Source organism: Capra hircus, chromosome 11, assembly GCF_001704415.2.
Source record: "Capra hircus breed San Clemente chromosome 11, ASM170441v1, whole genome shotgun sequence".
Classification (NCBI taxonomy): domain Eukaryota; kingdom Metazoa; phylum Chordata; class Mammalia; order Artiodactyla; family Bovidae; genus Capra; species Capra hircus.
In genome coordinates this window covers 87,420,528-87,436,559 of record NC_030818.1, presented here as the reverse complement: position 1 = coordinate 87,436,559, position 16,032 = coordinate 87,420,528, and the positions used below count along the sequence as shown (strand labels likewise).

At 49.5% G+C, this 16,032-nt stretch overlaps 1 long non-coding RNA gene across 1 annotated transcript; it reads left to right on the top strand.

Moving 5' to 3' along the window:
• LOC106502641 lies at nt 5,080-14,639 on the top strand. The gene is made up of 3 exons (XR_001296275.2): nt 5,080-5,524; nt 13,250-13,419; nt 13,970-14,639. It is a non-coding gene; the product is annotated as an uncharacterized LOC106502641 (long non-coding RNA).

The following is a 16,032-nucleotide window of genomic DNA, read 5'->3' as shown; positions in this document are numbered from 1 at the left end:
ATGTACTCCTTTTCCTATTTGGAACCAGACTGTTGTTCCACGTCCTCCTTTACAGTCATCAACAGAGTTCTCAGAGCATTGTGTCCTCATTTCGCTAATCAGGAAGCTGAGGGTCAGGCAGATGAAGTCAGCCTAAGATCTCATCTCCTTCAAGGGGCGGGTCCCAACCCTGACCCACTCTGTCTCTGCACCTGAGTCACTGAGGCTCCTTCTAGCATCAAGCTCCACCTGTAGAATGAACTTCCCTCCAGGGCCCACTGTGGGCCCGCCCCCAGGGAGACCGTCAGTCCAACCATTCTGGCCCACCCCTGAGCCACCCACTGCCTTCTGGAGGGAGGTGGAGGTTGAAGGGTTACTTCACCTCTGTTCCTATAGCTTTTGCAAATGTTGCAAACAACAAGAGGGAAAAAGCATCCAGTTCTCTTCCAATGGCTTGGCTCCTCCAAAGTGAGAAATGCCAGACCTTTCATAACCCCTGAAAGACAAAGTGCTACACCACCGGCCCCTCAGAGGCCCTTCCAGCCAGATCACACTGCTAGGAAACCAGCTCTTCACCTACCACTCACCACCCCAGCTCCCCCCCCCGCCCCAGACACCTCATCCTCCAGAAGGAACAAATGTGGGGAGATTTCCTGGGAAATAGCTGCTGTAGCATTTCAGGTGGGCCTCCTTCCTGAGGCCTGCCAGACTCAAGGCCTTCTGGAGGCGTAAAGCTGAGATAATGAGCTCCTTTCCCACCTTTTATCTTAAAAAAGTGTTTTGTCATGGAATGAAGGAACGTGTGAATACATTATTATGAAAGAAAGTGAAAGTGTAAGTCTCTCAGTAGACCCTTTGCAACCCCGAGGACTGTAGCCCGCCAGGCTCCTCTGTCCATGGGATTCTCTAGGCAATAATACTGGAGAGGGTTGCCATCCCCTTCTCCAGGGGATCTTCCTGACCTAGGGATCAAACCCACATCTCCTGCATTGCAGGCAGATTCTTTACCATCTGAGACTCCAAAGAAGCACTACATTATTATAATCAACTCAAATATCAATAGAAATTTAAAGCTTCCCAGAAGATATTACTGACGGTATGGTATGTATCATACATCTATAACTAATTCTTATTTATAACTTACTAATTTCAAATTATAATTACTAACAGTGTAGTTGTGTGTGTCATATACATCGTACATATTTTTTTAACATAAATGGAATAATGTTATAGTATCTAAAATACTATTATTCTGTGACTTTTTAAATTTTAATTTTTACCTGTTAAACTTGAATTGGAAAAAATTCTACATGAGAATATGCAGGTCTTCATTTTTCCTAATGTTGTTCCGGCATATTTTACAGTATTATTAACCATCATTTTGGCTTCTTAGGTGAGTCAGTGGTAAAGAATCCTCCTGCCAATGCAGAAGATGCAGGAGACCTTGGATTTGATCCCTGAGTTGGGAAGATCCTCTGGAGGAGGAAATGACAACCCATTCTAGTATTCTTGCCTGGAAAACCCCATGGACAGAGGAGCCTGACGGGCTACAGTCCATGGGGTCATAAAGAGTTGGACACGAGTTAGCTACTACGCACACACATGACCATCATTTTAAAAAAATCTTAGCTTAGTGGTTCTCAGATTGTGGTCCTTACATCTCTAGGGAAATCTAAAAAGCTGCAGGAAGCCCTTGAAATCAAAATTATTGTCACACCAAGACTAAGATGTTCTACTGTGTTCTCTGTGCTGACAGTTGCGCTGAGAATGCGAAAGCACTGCTGGGTAATGCGCTAGCGCCTTACACAAATCAGAGCAGCCAGAAACCCCAGACTGTTCTGGTGGCTCTTGTTCACCACCCTGCACTCACAGGGAAAAAAGAAGCCACTTTCACTTAAGCATGTCCCTGACGTGGCAGTAGAAATTATTCATTTTATTAAATCTCAATCTTTAAAGACAGACCTTTCAGCATTCTGTGGGAAGAACTGGGAAATAACAGTAAGGCAATTTTAGACATACTGCAACACGGCGATCATCTGAAGAAAAGTGTGCGTGTCATGGACTTGTAAGCTGAGTTATCCGCCTTCTCCATGGAAGATCATTTTTACTTGAAAAGAACAACTGACAGGCAGGGGATGATTATTCTGACTCGGATGTTTGGCAGATATTTCCACAAAAAATGAACAAAGTGAGCCTGTTACCTCAAGGAAAGCAACTGACAGTATTTGTTGCCAGTGAGAAGATTCAAGCTTTCAAGTGAAACTGTGAAATTAGAATTTGGAAAATTTGTATCTGCCACCTTAAGCTTGATAGCCTGTCAGTACTTAAACACTGATGAGCTGTGGTTAAAGATTAATGTGAGTTTTTAAAATATTATATGTTGAAATATGTCAACATTAGGAAAGAGCTGTGTAACTCAATGAACCAATATTTTCCAAACAACAAATGCATTGTTACAAAATCATGCATGGATAAAAGATCTGTTCAAAGTACAAGACAGAACAATGGATTTTCATGTAACAGAGTATAGAAGGGGTATTGATACGGATTCAGATTCCACATGGCAACTATCTGCAAGAATCCACCGCTTGTTTCCACTGGCTATCTACTTTACATACGGTAACATGTATGATTCCATGCTACTCTCTCAATTCATCCCACCCTCTCCTGCCCGCACTGTTTCCACAAGTCTGTTCACTGTGTCTGCGTCTCCACTGCTGCGCTGCGTATAGGTTCATCAGTACCATCTTTCTAGATTCCACATACATGTGTTAATGCACAATATTAGTTTTTCTTTTTCTGACTTACCTCACTTTGTGCAATAGGCTCTAGGTTCATCCACCTCATTAGAATTGACTCAAATACATTCTTTTTTTATGGCTGCGTAATATCCCATTGTATATATGTAGGGAACACAAACCCGGTGCTCTGTGACATCCTAGAGGGATGGGATGGGGTGGGAGATGGGAGGGAGGTTCCAGAAGGAGGGGACAATTGTATACCTATGGCTCTCTGGTAGCTCAGTTGATAAAGAATCTGCTTGCAATGCAGGATACCTGGGTTTGATCCCTGGGTTGGGAAGATCCCCTGGAGAAGGGAACAGTTACCCCTGCAGTGTTCTGGTCTGGAGAATCCCACAGATGAAGGAGCCTGCAGGTTACAGACCATGAGGTCGCAAAGAGTCGGACACGACTGAGTGACTTTCAGATGGCTGAGTCATGATGATGTATGGCAGAAACCAACACAACATTGTAAAGCAATTATCCTTCAATTAAAAATAAATAACAATTTAAAAATGCAATGGAATATACATGAACTGTATTTCCTGAGAGAAATGAGCCAAATTACAGACTCAAATAACCAAAGGAAAAAGTTAAAGAAAGAAAATATACCAGATATAGCAAATATACCAAAATGATTCTTCTGGTAGTTAGTTTATGGACAGTTTCAGTATTCTTTTCAGTGTTTTATATATATGTATATATTCTCTGTTAAAATGTCTTAACAGAGAATGTGTTGCATATATAATCAGAATGTTTTTGCACGAGCAATAATATTATGCCAGGAAAATAGAAAATGTACACAAGCACTAAAGGAAAAAATGCAAAGTAAAATTATCTGTAATCCCACCTCTCAGAGGCAATTGTATATATAAAAAAGAACCTACCACTTGTTGAGACTTTAATGTTGAAGAATATCCACAATTATCTGGAAAAAAAGATTAACATATTCCTCTTTTTAAAGTATGTATCCAGCTATTCTTTAAATAGTTCAACCAAACCCATATATCACAATGGATTGAATGCAAAATGGCATAAGAATCAAACTGTGAATACAAAGCAGTGACACCTTCCCACTAAATATTTTTGTTTGAAGTGTGCAATTATTTTCCACAGAAACATTTACAGTAATGGGTAACTATTATTTAAAATTTATTAATAGATATTTTAAAACTTTACCAGTTTTAATTTCCAATAGAGTTAATATGGATAGATGAAATGGAAGTGTTCATCACTCAGTCATGTCCGACTCTTTGCGACCCCACGGACTATGGCTTCTGTCCATGGAATTCTCCAGGCCAGAATACTGGAGAGGGTAAGCCATTCCCCTTGCTAGGGTATCTTCTGGATCCAGAAATCGAACTAGGGTCTCCCTAATTGTGAGCAGATTCTTTACATCTGAGCCACCAGGGAAGCCCATGGATATATATGATCCACATAATTTAAAGCTCTGTGGGTTTGTTGATGATTTTTAAGAGCATAAAGATGTTTTGAGACCAAAAATTGAAGACCGTTGCTGCATATAACAAGCTGTTAGACCTGGAGGCTAGTTGTTTCACTCAATCTTCCTTTGGTCAGAACAGGCAGCTCAAGGTCATTCAAGGACTAAAGATCTAGCTGTCTCTGTATCTGGCAGATTCTCCTCAATACCCAGCACACCCATACTCCTGACTTCCTCTGTCCTGAAAAACCAGATAAACACGTTTGACTAAGTGTGAATCTGAGTTCCCGAAGTGGCCCAGACTCCCTGAGGGGGCCTGGGGGCCCTGAGGGAGCCTGGGGGCCCTCCTGAATGAGGCCTCAGTCTGGTGTCACTGTGCTCATTCCAGCAGGCAGAGGGGAATTTCATGGAAGAAACGTGGCCCACGGGAGATACAGAATTTACATTCGTGCAGATCTGTCTGGACCCACCTGGGAGGAGAGCAGTGGCGCTTCAGAGCTAATCCTGGTGGATTCCTGTGAGGAGCCTGGAAGGGACGCTAGCCTCTTTTGCGGGCTCAGAGGAGCTGCTGCTCCAGCTGCAGAGGCCTGAGCTGAAATTCAGGCATACTGGCGCACAGATGGACAGAGAAACATGCACAAATTCGTTTTTTTTTCCCTCTCTGTCTCACATATACACACATGCACCCACAGGACTTAGCCACATAAATACACATGCACGTTTTAATTTCACCCCCACCCCTACCATCAGGTTTAACTACACACACGTGGACAGACAGACTCACGCACTCAGAGTTACAGTTGTAAGCTCAACACACACACGCCGCTATTCCAAACACCTGCCATTCCCAGCTTGATCGTGGGGAACCAGCCAGGAATGACAGGAGCAAACAGGGCTGGGGCCACTCCCTGCCCAGAACAGAGGGCACACTGTCCAGGAAGCCGAGAGTCTGTAAGCTGTGGTCTCGCTATTCCTCGTGGGATCCACATATGGAAGAAACCACATCTTTTTCTCCCTGAAGAGCCAAGTGCAGTAAGATCTGTTTTCACAGGAGCTGTAACTCGTCCATTCCACTGCACTGAGTCCTGGGTGGACGAGTGGCTGAAAGGCTGCTTCAGGAAGTTCAAGTAAAAGAGGGAAGCTGCTAGATTAATAAGGTTGCCCTGTCTTGTGAAAGGGCTGCGTGGAGATTCAAGTCCTTGGCATTAAAAGGAAAATTACCGTGTACTTCTGTGCAGACTCATGTGTAGCAGCGGGAATGATCTGGGCTTCAAATATCAAAAACCCCAAGGTGGACATCTCTGTGGTCTCACGTGGCAAACAGGTAAGATTTACAAGGACCCAGGCTCGCTTTGTCTCTCTGCTCTGCTGTCCTCTGCCCTCAGATGAGCTCCGTGTGGTAAAGCTGTAATAGACCAATTGTCACATTCTTGTGACAATGTCCAGGGAGTTTTTCTTCCCACGTGCTTTGTTTTTCCCTTTTAATCCTGGAGGAGCCTTCCCTGGAAGCCCCCAGCAGACTTCCTTTCATCTTTTATTTATATATTTTAAATATTATTTATTTATTCGGCTGTATTGGGTCTTAGTTGCAGGAGGCAGGATTTTCTTTGCATCTTTTGTTGTGGCACAGGGTTCAGTAGTTGTGGCACGCAGGCTTAGTCGCCCCGGGGCATGTGCGATCCTGCCCAACCAGAGATCAAACCCGTGTTCCCTGCATTGGCTGGTGGATTCTTAATCACTGGACCACCAGGGAAGTCCCCCTTTCCTCTTTTATTGGTCAGAACACCCAGAAGACCTACACTGAACAGTGACTAGGCAGGAGAATGACATCATTACTACGGTCCCGACGCCCCGGTGTTCGGGGCTGACCACTCACCAGGGTGGGTACCAGCAGAACGAGACAAAGGAAGGAGGATCTGGAAGCTTCCAAAAGGGGCTCCCACACCACCATGCACACCTCCTTCCTCCCAGAAACACCCCGAGGTTGATAGAGCGGGAAGTTGTGTTTATAGGTCATTTCCTTGGAATCTTACAAAAGCCATAATAACATCGTCATCTGAACACTGGGCATCACAGAAGACTAAAGAGATGGATCCACGGTCCCCAAACCCAGGGCTTTCTGCCTCCCCATGTGGCAGCTACAGGCTCCACACCTTGCCCCATCCTGCCCTCGAGAGGAGACGGGGCAGGAGGCTGGGGCAGGGGGTGGGTTGCAGGAATGGGCCTGGCTGGGTCTGGGCCCCATCAGTGCTCAGATGAAAGCCCTCTGCTCTCAGCCTCGGTGACCCCATTCACACAGGGAGGGGTCAGACTCTGAGACCTGGAAGGTTCCTTCCAGCTCAAACAGCCTTTGATTTAATACCTTCTAAAAGAGATCTGGGGCCCTCCAAAAACAAAAACAAGAAACAACCCAGTGCATCTGTGGCTTGTCAGCGTGGAGGCCCCACGACAGGCCTCCAAGGGCTTCAGCTCCACCTATTTTGGGCTCATGATTTCATCCTGAGGCCCGTGCCAGGCCCTGTGGTTTCTCATCTTTCCATCCCGGTCTGGATGACAAAATGACTAAAAATACCGAGCTCCCACAGGCCCGCCACCCGGTCGACGCCCTCCCTTGAGCCAGTCATGTTCGGTGCGAGGTGTGCCTCGGCGGTGGGGGCCCAGGACCGGCCCCACGTGGCAGTTTTGACGCCCGGCAACCCCACTCCAGTCCCTCCGTGTGGCAGGTGTAGGGCGGGGGGCTCTGCTGTACTGCTTCCTGCTCTGCAGCTGGGTGAACTTAGCCTGTCAGGAGCTCCTGGACCTCAGCTTCTGCATCTGGAAGATGGGGATAACATTTCCAATGTATAACACTGTTGTGAGAATTAAAAAGAGGCTGCGGGGGAGAGCCCAACCCAGACTGAGGGCTTGATCTGTGCAAGACCCCACTTGCCCTGGGTGTCCTCTCCGCTAGGTCCTGCTTGGAGACCCCGATACCTGGCTCTCCCTCCAAATTTGATGTGAGCGAGGTGGGCTGTGGACAGGAAGCCCCTCCCCCTTAGCTGCTCCCTGAGCTGGTCTCAGATGAACTATGTGAGGAGGAAGGTGCCGAGGGCAGGCAGCCGATGGCTCTGCTGGGGTTTGTGCACACGGTCTCCCGTGCCAGAGCGTGGACACCTCTACCTCCCTCCTCTCTGCTGAGGGTTCTGGGAGGCCTGCTGGGAGTGGGAATTAAAGATGAAATAAAAGGCAGTAGGATGCCTGAGCACAGGTGAGACTCAGAGTAGGAGAGCTTGGAAATATCTTCTCAGGCTCCACAAGGAGCCCTGTGGCCTGGGGCTCTTAACCTCTCAGACTCTCGGTTTTATCTTCTGGACAAAGAGAAAGACTAAAACGCCTGCCTTATACATCCCTAATGCTTCCCTGGTGGCTCAGATAGTAAAGAATCTGCCTGCAATGCAGGAGACCCTGATTTGATCCTTGGGTTTGGAAGATCCCCTAGAAAAGAGTATGACAACCCACTCCAGTATTCTTTCCTGGAGAATTCCACGGTCAGAGGAGCCTGGTGGGCTACAGTCCATGGGGTCACAAAACATCCCTAGAGGAGGTGAGGCTCAGAAGGGGTGAGTCTGGATACTGAGAGCATACTAGGGACACATACACATTCATTTTGTCACTTACAGCCTGAAGACAGCCTTAAAAAGACTTACACACACACACACACACACACACACACACACACAACAGGTTTGAGATCAAATTTAGTCAATATTTTGTCTATGACACTAATCCAACAAATATTCAGAGCATCCAAAGGGTGTCAGGCCAGGACAGTTGGGACCTGGGGCTGAACAGGTGTGTGTGACCACTGTCCATAAATGAGGCCGGGCTGGAAACTGGCCACTGCTAGCCACTGAGCTCTGCTCATGGTCCTCGGGGGTGGGACTTGAGAGGTTTCTGGGTTCTCAATGGTCCCAGGCCTCTGAGCTGCAGGCTGCCTCCAAGAATGTAATTTAGCATCTCAGGCTCCAAAAGAAGACTCCAGTCCACAGCCTGTGCCCCTCTGTGCTGCCCAGGGCTCTCCATGTGGCCATCACTCACCAGGGCGAAAACGCTCAGCCACCCCACTCTTTCAGTTTTATGCCTTGGATCTACTAAGGGGTCCGGTCGCTCTAGAGCCGCAGTCCCCAACCTTTCTGGCACCGAGACCGATTTCGTGGAAGACGATTTTTCTACGAGGTGGGGATGGTTTGGGGATGATTCGAGCACATTACATTCACTGTGCATTTTATTTCTATTACTGTCATGTCAACTCCACCTCAGATCATTAGGTCCTGGAGGTTGGAGACCCCTGCTTCTAGATGGTTGGTTGTGAAAACACAACAGAACTCCGGGCCCCTCCCCCAAACAGCCATGCCCAGTCTCGTCCCCCAAGGATTTGGTGTGGCCTCTGTGCCTCAGACACATACATGCACACTCACTGTTTCATTTTCCAGCCTGGACACTGTCTCCTGACTCACCACCCCCTGCTCCACCCAGACATGGGAGCCCTCCCCACACTCGCTCTTCCCCATTGACCTGTGATGCAATTTTGCATAGATCAAGCCACTCTTAATATTATTAGACCACAGAGACACTTTCTATAGCTAAAAAAATATGTGGTGAGCTATGACTCTTTTCCCTTCTTTACAGAGTGCAGTTATGCTCGAAGTTAATCACTGTCTTGTTTCATAGCCTGATTTTCTGTGTGTTTATTGCCAATTCCACTCCAGGCATTTTGCCAGTTGCTGAAGGCCCTCCTGAGACATTTAGGTGTGTCTGGGGCTCTCTTGGATTCATCTTCACGGAGAAGCCCGTCACCCCAGCACTTCCTCACCATTGAGCCCAGGACTCGCGACCCCGTGTCTGGAGCTCAGCTGTTGCCTGACCTCTGTCTTGGCCTCTTTGGGGAAACTCCCCTGGCTGCTCTTCTGTATTGAGTCACCTGCTTCCTGGGTCCAGTGGCCTCTTCCTTCTTGGGTTAATCCTCCTTTTAAGAGGGACCACGTTCTCTAGAGGTTTCTGAGAAGGGAGTTCTCTGGGTATTTTTGAATTCTTGTGTGTCTGGAAACGTTCTGCGTTTTAACTTCTCATCTGACGAAGAGTTTCACTGTTTACAGAATTCTAGATCATATCACCACCCACCACCTCTTGAGTTTTGAAGGATCTTCTAGCTTCCAGTGTCTCTGTAAGAACCCAAACTTGTGCCTCCCTTTGTGAAGGCAGCTTGCTTCCCCTCCCGGAAGCTGGCAGAGACTTCTCTTGGCCACAGTGTCCTGAAACGTGGCAGTGTCCTGAAATGTCACGGTGATGGGAGTGGTGAGATCTGAACAAACAGGTGAGAGCCGCCGCTCACCAGGGCTCCTTTCTCCAGAGAAGACATTTCCGGTCCCTCCTCACCCCACCCCCACCCCCAGGGCAAAGACTCAGCTCTCTGCTTCAGGCAGGGGGTGTGGGGACAAGGCCTTGGCATTCGGAATTTGCACATTTACTTAATTCTTAAGTTTGTGATGAGACCTTGGAGCCTCCGGACCAAAGGGTCACTCTCTGCCCTTTCCCAGGGTGTACATCTCCTATCTCCCCTGCAATGGGAGAGGGCAAGCGTCCATCGGTGAGGTGCGGAGGGGACCTCAGGACCCACCTCCTTCTTTGGCTACTTTAGGTTATCCTTTTCATTTCTGCCACTCCTTTACCCTGAGTTCCAAAAGGTCAGATACTTCTGGTTCCTTGAGAGTTCTCTCTCCACTGGTTGGTTCTCAGTTTTCTTCGCTGTGGGTTTGAGATTTCACTTTTGGGGATCCGTGAAGTTAGTTCCACTCTTCCACTTGCTTTCTAGCTTCTCAAACATTGTTGTGGTCTGCTCCCCTGGCGTGCATGCGTGCATATGTGTGTGTGTGTGTGTGTGTGCGCGCGCGCGCGCACACACACACATACGTGACTCTCTTTACTGCAGCTCTGGTGGGGTTTGCGAGGGATGAGACTAGATGTTCAATCTGCCATCTTTCCCAGGTAGTCTGGTTTTAACAATATGAGCAAAGTCTAGAAGCCTCAGGGCATGGAGTTCACCACACAGGGGTTTTTCCACCCCAGAGATAGTGGGATCCTTTTGAGGTCAGGGAAGCAGTTTGAAGAGAATCTGAGAAGGAAGGAAGTACGTAGCTGTTTTAGGTCCTTGAGAAAATCCTGGTGAGGTGCGAGTAGGAGTGGCAGAGACCCCAGGCAGACTGGGGAGAGCCTGCTGGTGAGCCCACACTAGAAAACTTAGCGGAGCCAGCCCCACCTCAGGCTGAGGCCAGTGGGACAGAGGCCGGCCTGGAGTTGGACAAGTGGGATGTAAGCTCCCCCGGAAGGTAGGTAGCCCTCAGAGAGAGGGGAAAGGGAACTCCAGAATCAGACTCATGAAGCTGTAAGGGCTGGAAGGCCTTTAAGAATTACCTTCTTTCAGTGTCCCCATTTTAGGAAAGGGGATTCTGGGGTGTGGGGAGGGAAAGGGGCTTGTCCCAGGCCATCTGGTCAGGGCAAGACAGTGTTCCTTCTGCAATGCCTTTAAAGACAGTTTAAAAAGAAATTTTTTTAATATATGGACCATTTTAAAAGTCTTATTGAATTTGTTACAACATTGCTTGTTTCATGTTTTTTGGGTTTTTTGGCTGTGAGGCACATAGGATCTTAGCTCCCTGGCCAGGGATGGAACACATGCCTCCGCACTAGAAGGCAAAGTCTTAACCACTGGACCACTAGGGAAGTCCTCAAGACAGCTGATGGAGAGTCTTAACTGTTTATTCACCCAGAAGTCCTGTCCTTGACCAACTGTTCCCCTCCTGTTCTGATCTGCTCAGCTTGAGCTTCCTTGAAGCCTTTTGAATGAGGCCCATCTTTGCCACCCACTGTCTTGAGCTTATCTCACGGTGGTCATTTGACTGAACAAGGGCTATTTGAAGCGGACCTTAAGGTTGAAGGAGGAGTTCACCACTTGGAAGAGAAAGGACAGTCTCAGCAGAGATTGTACCAAGATGCCCAAGATGCCCAGATGTGGGTGCAGAGATGTGAGAGGTTTGCTGAATGACAGAATAAATACAGGCAGAACCAAGCCACAGGGGCGGCCGCTGAGGAGGCAGCCAGGGCCCTCTGCGCCTGGTGGCAGCCGGCAGACTTGGGCCTCAGACCTCAATCCTCTGGGCCGCCAGCTGTGGCACCCACTGGCTGGTATTTGTGGAACAGGCTCCACGACGTTGCTGGGGAAACGAGGCATCCTGTCACCACCGTTCACCACCGCTGGGCTGCCAACACCCACCACGCCCAGCTCGGAGGCTTTACTTGGCCCCTTTCTGCCAGAGTCACATGTACATGAGCTTTTATGTCGTGGGTTTGCTCACTGGGGTGGGGGTGCTGCCTGGAGTGAGGGCATTACTTTTGGTGTCTGAGCGCCACCCACCCATGGCTCTTGGCACTGAGTTCTGGGCAGCTAGTTCCAGGGACTTCCCTGGTGGCTCAGACGGTAAAGAATCCACCTGCCAATGCAGGAGACGTGGGTTCGATCCCTGGGCCAGGAAGATCCCCTGAAAGAAGGCATGTCAACTCACCCCAGTATTCTTGCCTGGAGAATCCCATGGACAGAGGAGCATGGTGGGCTATATAGTCCATGGAGTTGCAGAGAGTCGGACACAACTGAATGATTAACACATGCACACAATTTCAGGGAAGATTTGGGTCATTGACTGTCAACACCCATATGTTGGGGCCCCCAAGCACCCCTTACTGCTTCCTGTTTTGACTGATGCCCTTTCTCACCAGGATACAGACACAGATGACCCACCTGCATGGGAAGACCAGTGGGAAGGGTAACTAGCAGATGATGCCCAGAGCTGGGAAGCTAAGTGCCCTCTGCAACCTCCCCATCCCACTTGGTTCAGCTCACTGGTCTCTCTGGAGCAGCCTCATCTCTGCCCAGTGGTCAAGGCCAGGGCAGCAAGAAGGGCCAGAACTGGGAGTCTGGAGACAGGGGTCGAATCCTGGCCCACCGCTGACAGCCTGCGTGGCCTCGGGTAGATGGAGGGGCTCCTGAGTGCCGTCCACCACCTGCCACCCCTGGGCTCCAGGAGCAGGCGAGGATCAGAGAGGGGGGCAGGAAACCTCCTCCAGAGACACTCTGGGATCCTGGAGTGGGACAGGGAAAGTAGTTCTAGGGGGAGTTTGCTGACATTTCTAGAAATTCTCAAGTTTAGACAGACTCAGACTGGGAAGGTGGGCCTGCCCTGCCGCTGGGTAGGGTGATGGCTGCAGAGTGGGAAGGAGAGACATGAACCCTGCTTCTCGCCGAGTGTTGTCCCGGCGAGGGCCCCGCTCCTCAGCGGCCTCCCGTCTATTCAGGAAAGGGCCTCGTGTGTTGCCTGTGCTGGGCACAATCGTGATGTGTGTGTTCCTAAAGCAAATTCCTCCCACTGGCCATGCGGGGGGTGGGGGTGGGGGTGGGGGGGAGCATGCACTCTCAGTTATTCCTGGGCCCTCCCCAACCCGCAATGTGTAAAATCCACACTGGGTCAGGCTGAGACATCCCCTGGCCCAGCTGCACAGCCCACCCTGAGGCCCTGCTGACTCTGAGCCTGCCGCCTGGGGCCTGGGACCTTGAGGCCAGCCTCCCTGGATGCGCCCTGCTGAGGGTGACGGTCTTCCAGCAGGTTCAGAACCCCATAGTCCTTTGACCCCCCACTGGCTCTCCAACCCTCTGTAGCCTCCAAGGTCCCCCTTTTCTTTAACCTCCTCCAGACTTAGGGTCCCCAGGAAACCAAGGACAGGGAGGAGTGGACTTGGGGGCCTGTAACAGAGGCCTCCAGAGCTTGGGACCTAGGAGGCTGGCTTTTCTATTGGGGAGGGGCGTGGGGGTCATGCAGGGGGAAAAATCCTTATTTTCAGCCCCAGAAACTCTTTCTGAGATGCTACCCCAAAGGCCATGGGATTTAGAGACCAACTCTCTTGCCTCTTCCACTTTCTGGCTCCTTTTCTAAAAGTTTTTAACGTAGCTTTTGTCTCACAGAACCATCGAATACCACCATGCAGCCACCATGGAGAAAATGTTCATCCCTTGCACTGGTTAGTTTATTCATCAAATATGTACTGATGTCCATCGGATACAGGGCAGGGAGAACACAGGAAAGGAGAGGCAGGTCCTGCCCTTGGGGAGCTTCTGGTCTAGACGGGACACAGGTAAGTCATAGGGGAGTTTGGTGAGTTGGGGAGTAGCATGTCCATGTGTGTGCAAGTGTGTGTTCAGGTATAAGCAGGTATGTGTACAGGTATGTGTACACATGTGCAGGTGTGTGTACAGGTGAGTGCAGGTGTGTGTGCAGGTGTGTGTACAGGTGAGTGCAGGTGTGTGCAGGTGTGTGTACAGGTGTGTGCAGGTGTGTCTACAGGTGAGTGCATGCAGGTGTGTGTACAGATGTGTGCAGGTATATGTGCAGGTGTGTACAGGTGTGTGCAGGTGTGTGTGCACGGAGAGAAGGTGGATGCCTGTTACTTGAGGGGGGTCCCAGGAAGACATTGTGGTGCTCTCTGCCCTGGCCCTCAGGGACAACTTCTGGGGCTTGGCGGCTGCCCTGTTCATCTTCAGTGGGAAGGAGAGGTGGGTGGGAGCTGAGGGATGGGAGGAGATGGGAGAAAACTAGCCGTTAGGAGCACATCCCTGCAGCAGGATGTGACAGTGGCTCGTTGTCCTGTTGATAAGCGGTGCTCAGGATGTAAACTTGGTCCTCAGGCTTCTCTCCACAGCTCCGCTTCGAGGCTGGAGGGGCGTGGCGAGGGAAGATGTTCCACGGAGGAGACACAGCCCCCCAGAGGAGGCTGGGCTGCACCCCCCAGGATGCCTTCACGCTGCCTGCCTGGGGGCTGGGCTCGCCTGTGAAGGAGGCTCCTCACCTCCAGGATGAGCCCCCTCTGCTCCGCCTTTCCTGTGCTAATGAACCCTGGATCCTTTAACCTTCCTCCTCAGCCTCTGTCTCTGAGCAGGCAAATCATTTTAAAACGCACCTCTGCTCCTCGGTTTCCCTGCTCCGTCCAATAACTCAAACCTTGAAGAGCTGGCTTTGGTAAATGGCGGCTGAAGTGGGGAGGGTTTGAACATTTTCAAATGTCTGAGCCACACGTGCCATAGCGTTTCCCACTGGGAAGGGGCCCCTTCTTCCTCTGCTTCCCACCCCATCCCAGCCATGCAGGCATTCCAACATTTTCAAATATCTGAGTCACACGTGTCATAGAGTTTCCCACTGGGAAGGGGCCCCTCCTTTCTCTGCTTCCCGCCCCATCCCAGCCATGCAGGCGTTCCCATCGCGACACTATTCACTCAGTATTCAATAGTCACTCACTGAAGCTGTGGAAGAAAAGTTATGACCAAACTAGATAGCATATTCAAAAGCAGAGACATTACTTTGCCAACAAAGGTCCATCTAGTCAAAGCTATGGTTTTTCCAGTAGTCATGTATGGATGTGAAAGTTGGACTATAAAGAAAGCTGAGGGCCAAAGAATTGATGCTTCTGAACTGTGGTGTTGGAGAAGACTCTTGAGAGTCCCTCAGACTGCAAGGAGATCCAACCAGTCCATCCTAAAGGAGATCAGTCCCGGGTGTTCATTGGAAGGACTGATGCTGAAGCTGAAGCTCCAAAACTTTGGCCACCTGATGTGAAGAAGTGACTCATATGAAAAGACCCTGATGCTGGGAGAGACGGAAGGAAGGAGAAGGGGACGACAGAGGATGAGATGGTTAGATGGCATCATCGACTCAATGGACATGAGTTTGAGTGAACTCCGGGAGTTGGTGATGGACAGAGAGGCCTGGCAGGCTGCAGTCCATGGGGTCGCAGAGTCAGACATGACTGAGTAACTGAATTGAACTGAAGCTGTCCTCTGTGACCACAGAAAGGAGTGAGGCTGCGTAGGGGAGACAGAAGAAAACAGATCATGCATAGTGGGACAGGGGCTGGAACAGAGGGACAGATTGATGATAGAATAAAAAGGTGGCAGAGAAGGGGACGTTTGAATTGGGCCTTGAGTGACAAATAGGAGTTTAACAGACAAACACAGAGCAAAGAAGAGAACAGAGTGAGCAAAGCCAGAAAAGCGAGGGCTGTGTTTGAAAGACACAAGGGTAACCTCGTGTGTTGCAGCTCCCGGTCATGTGAGTTAGGAGAGGCAGCAAAGTCAAATTTGCAGAGGCCTTGAGTGCCGAGCTAAGTAAATGACAGCCCTGCAGAGTGGCCAAGAGGGGCCCAAGTGACACCTTTCATTTGGACTTCACTGTGATTTATCATTCCTTGGTGATGACATATTCTATTTGGAAAGGAGATGAGTTGGAAACACACATGTTCAGAGGGCAAATCACTTTATTTAAAAACATTCCAGCTGGAAACCAGTTGCAGACACCCACTGAAGCAGCCATGCTCCCCCAGCCAAGCGGCCTCTGCTCCCAGCAAACCAAGCCTGCCGGGGGCCTTGGAATGTGCATTTGGTTTTATCTTTGATGACACCTCGAGCGAGGCCTCCCATGAGTCCTGTAGGGCTGAACCACCTCCATTTACACAACCGTTCAACGGAAAATCTCAGAGGATGGCTGGTGAACACACTCACACCCCCACAGTGGAAAGACAGAACATACTTTCCCTGAATGCCTGAATATTCTCTTTTTTACAGGCAGGTGTGTGCGCTGGTAGAAAGAACAGTGTACTTGATATTTAAAAAATGCCTGGTTTTGAATTTTGTCCCCACCACGACATTTAACATCTCTGACAAAATGGTGAACTCACTGAGTCTGAGCTTTCGAATTT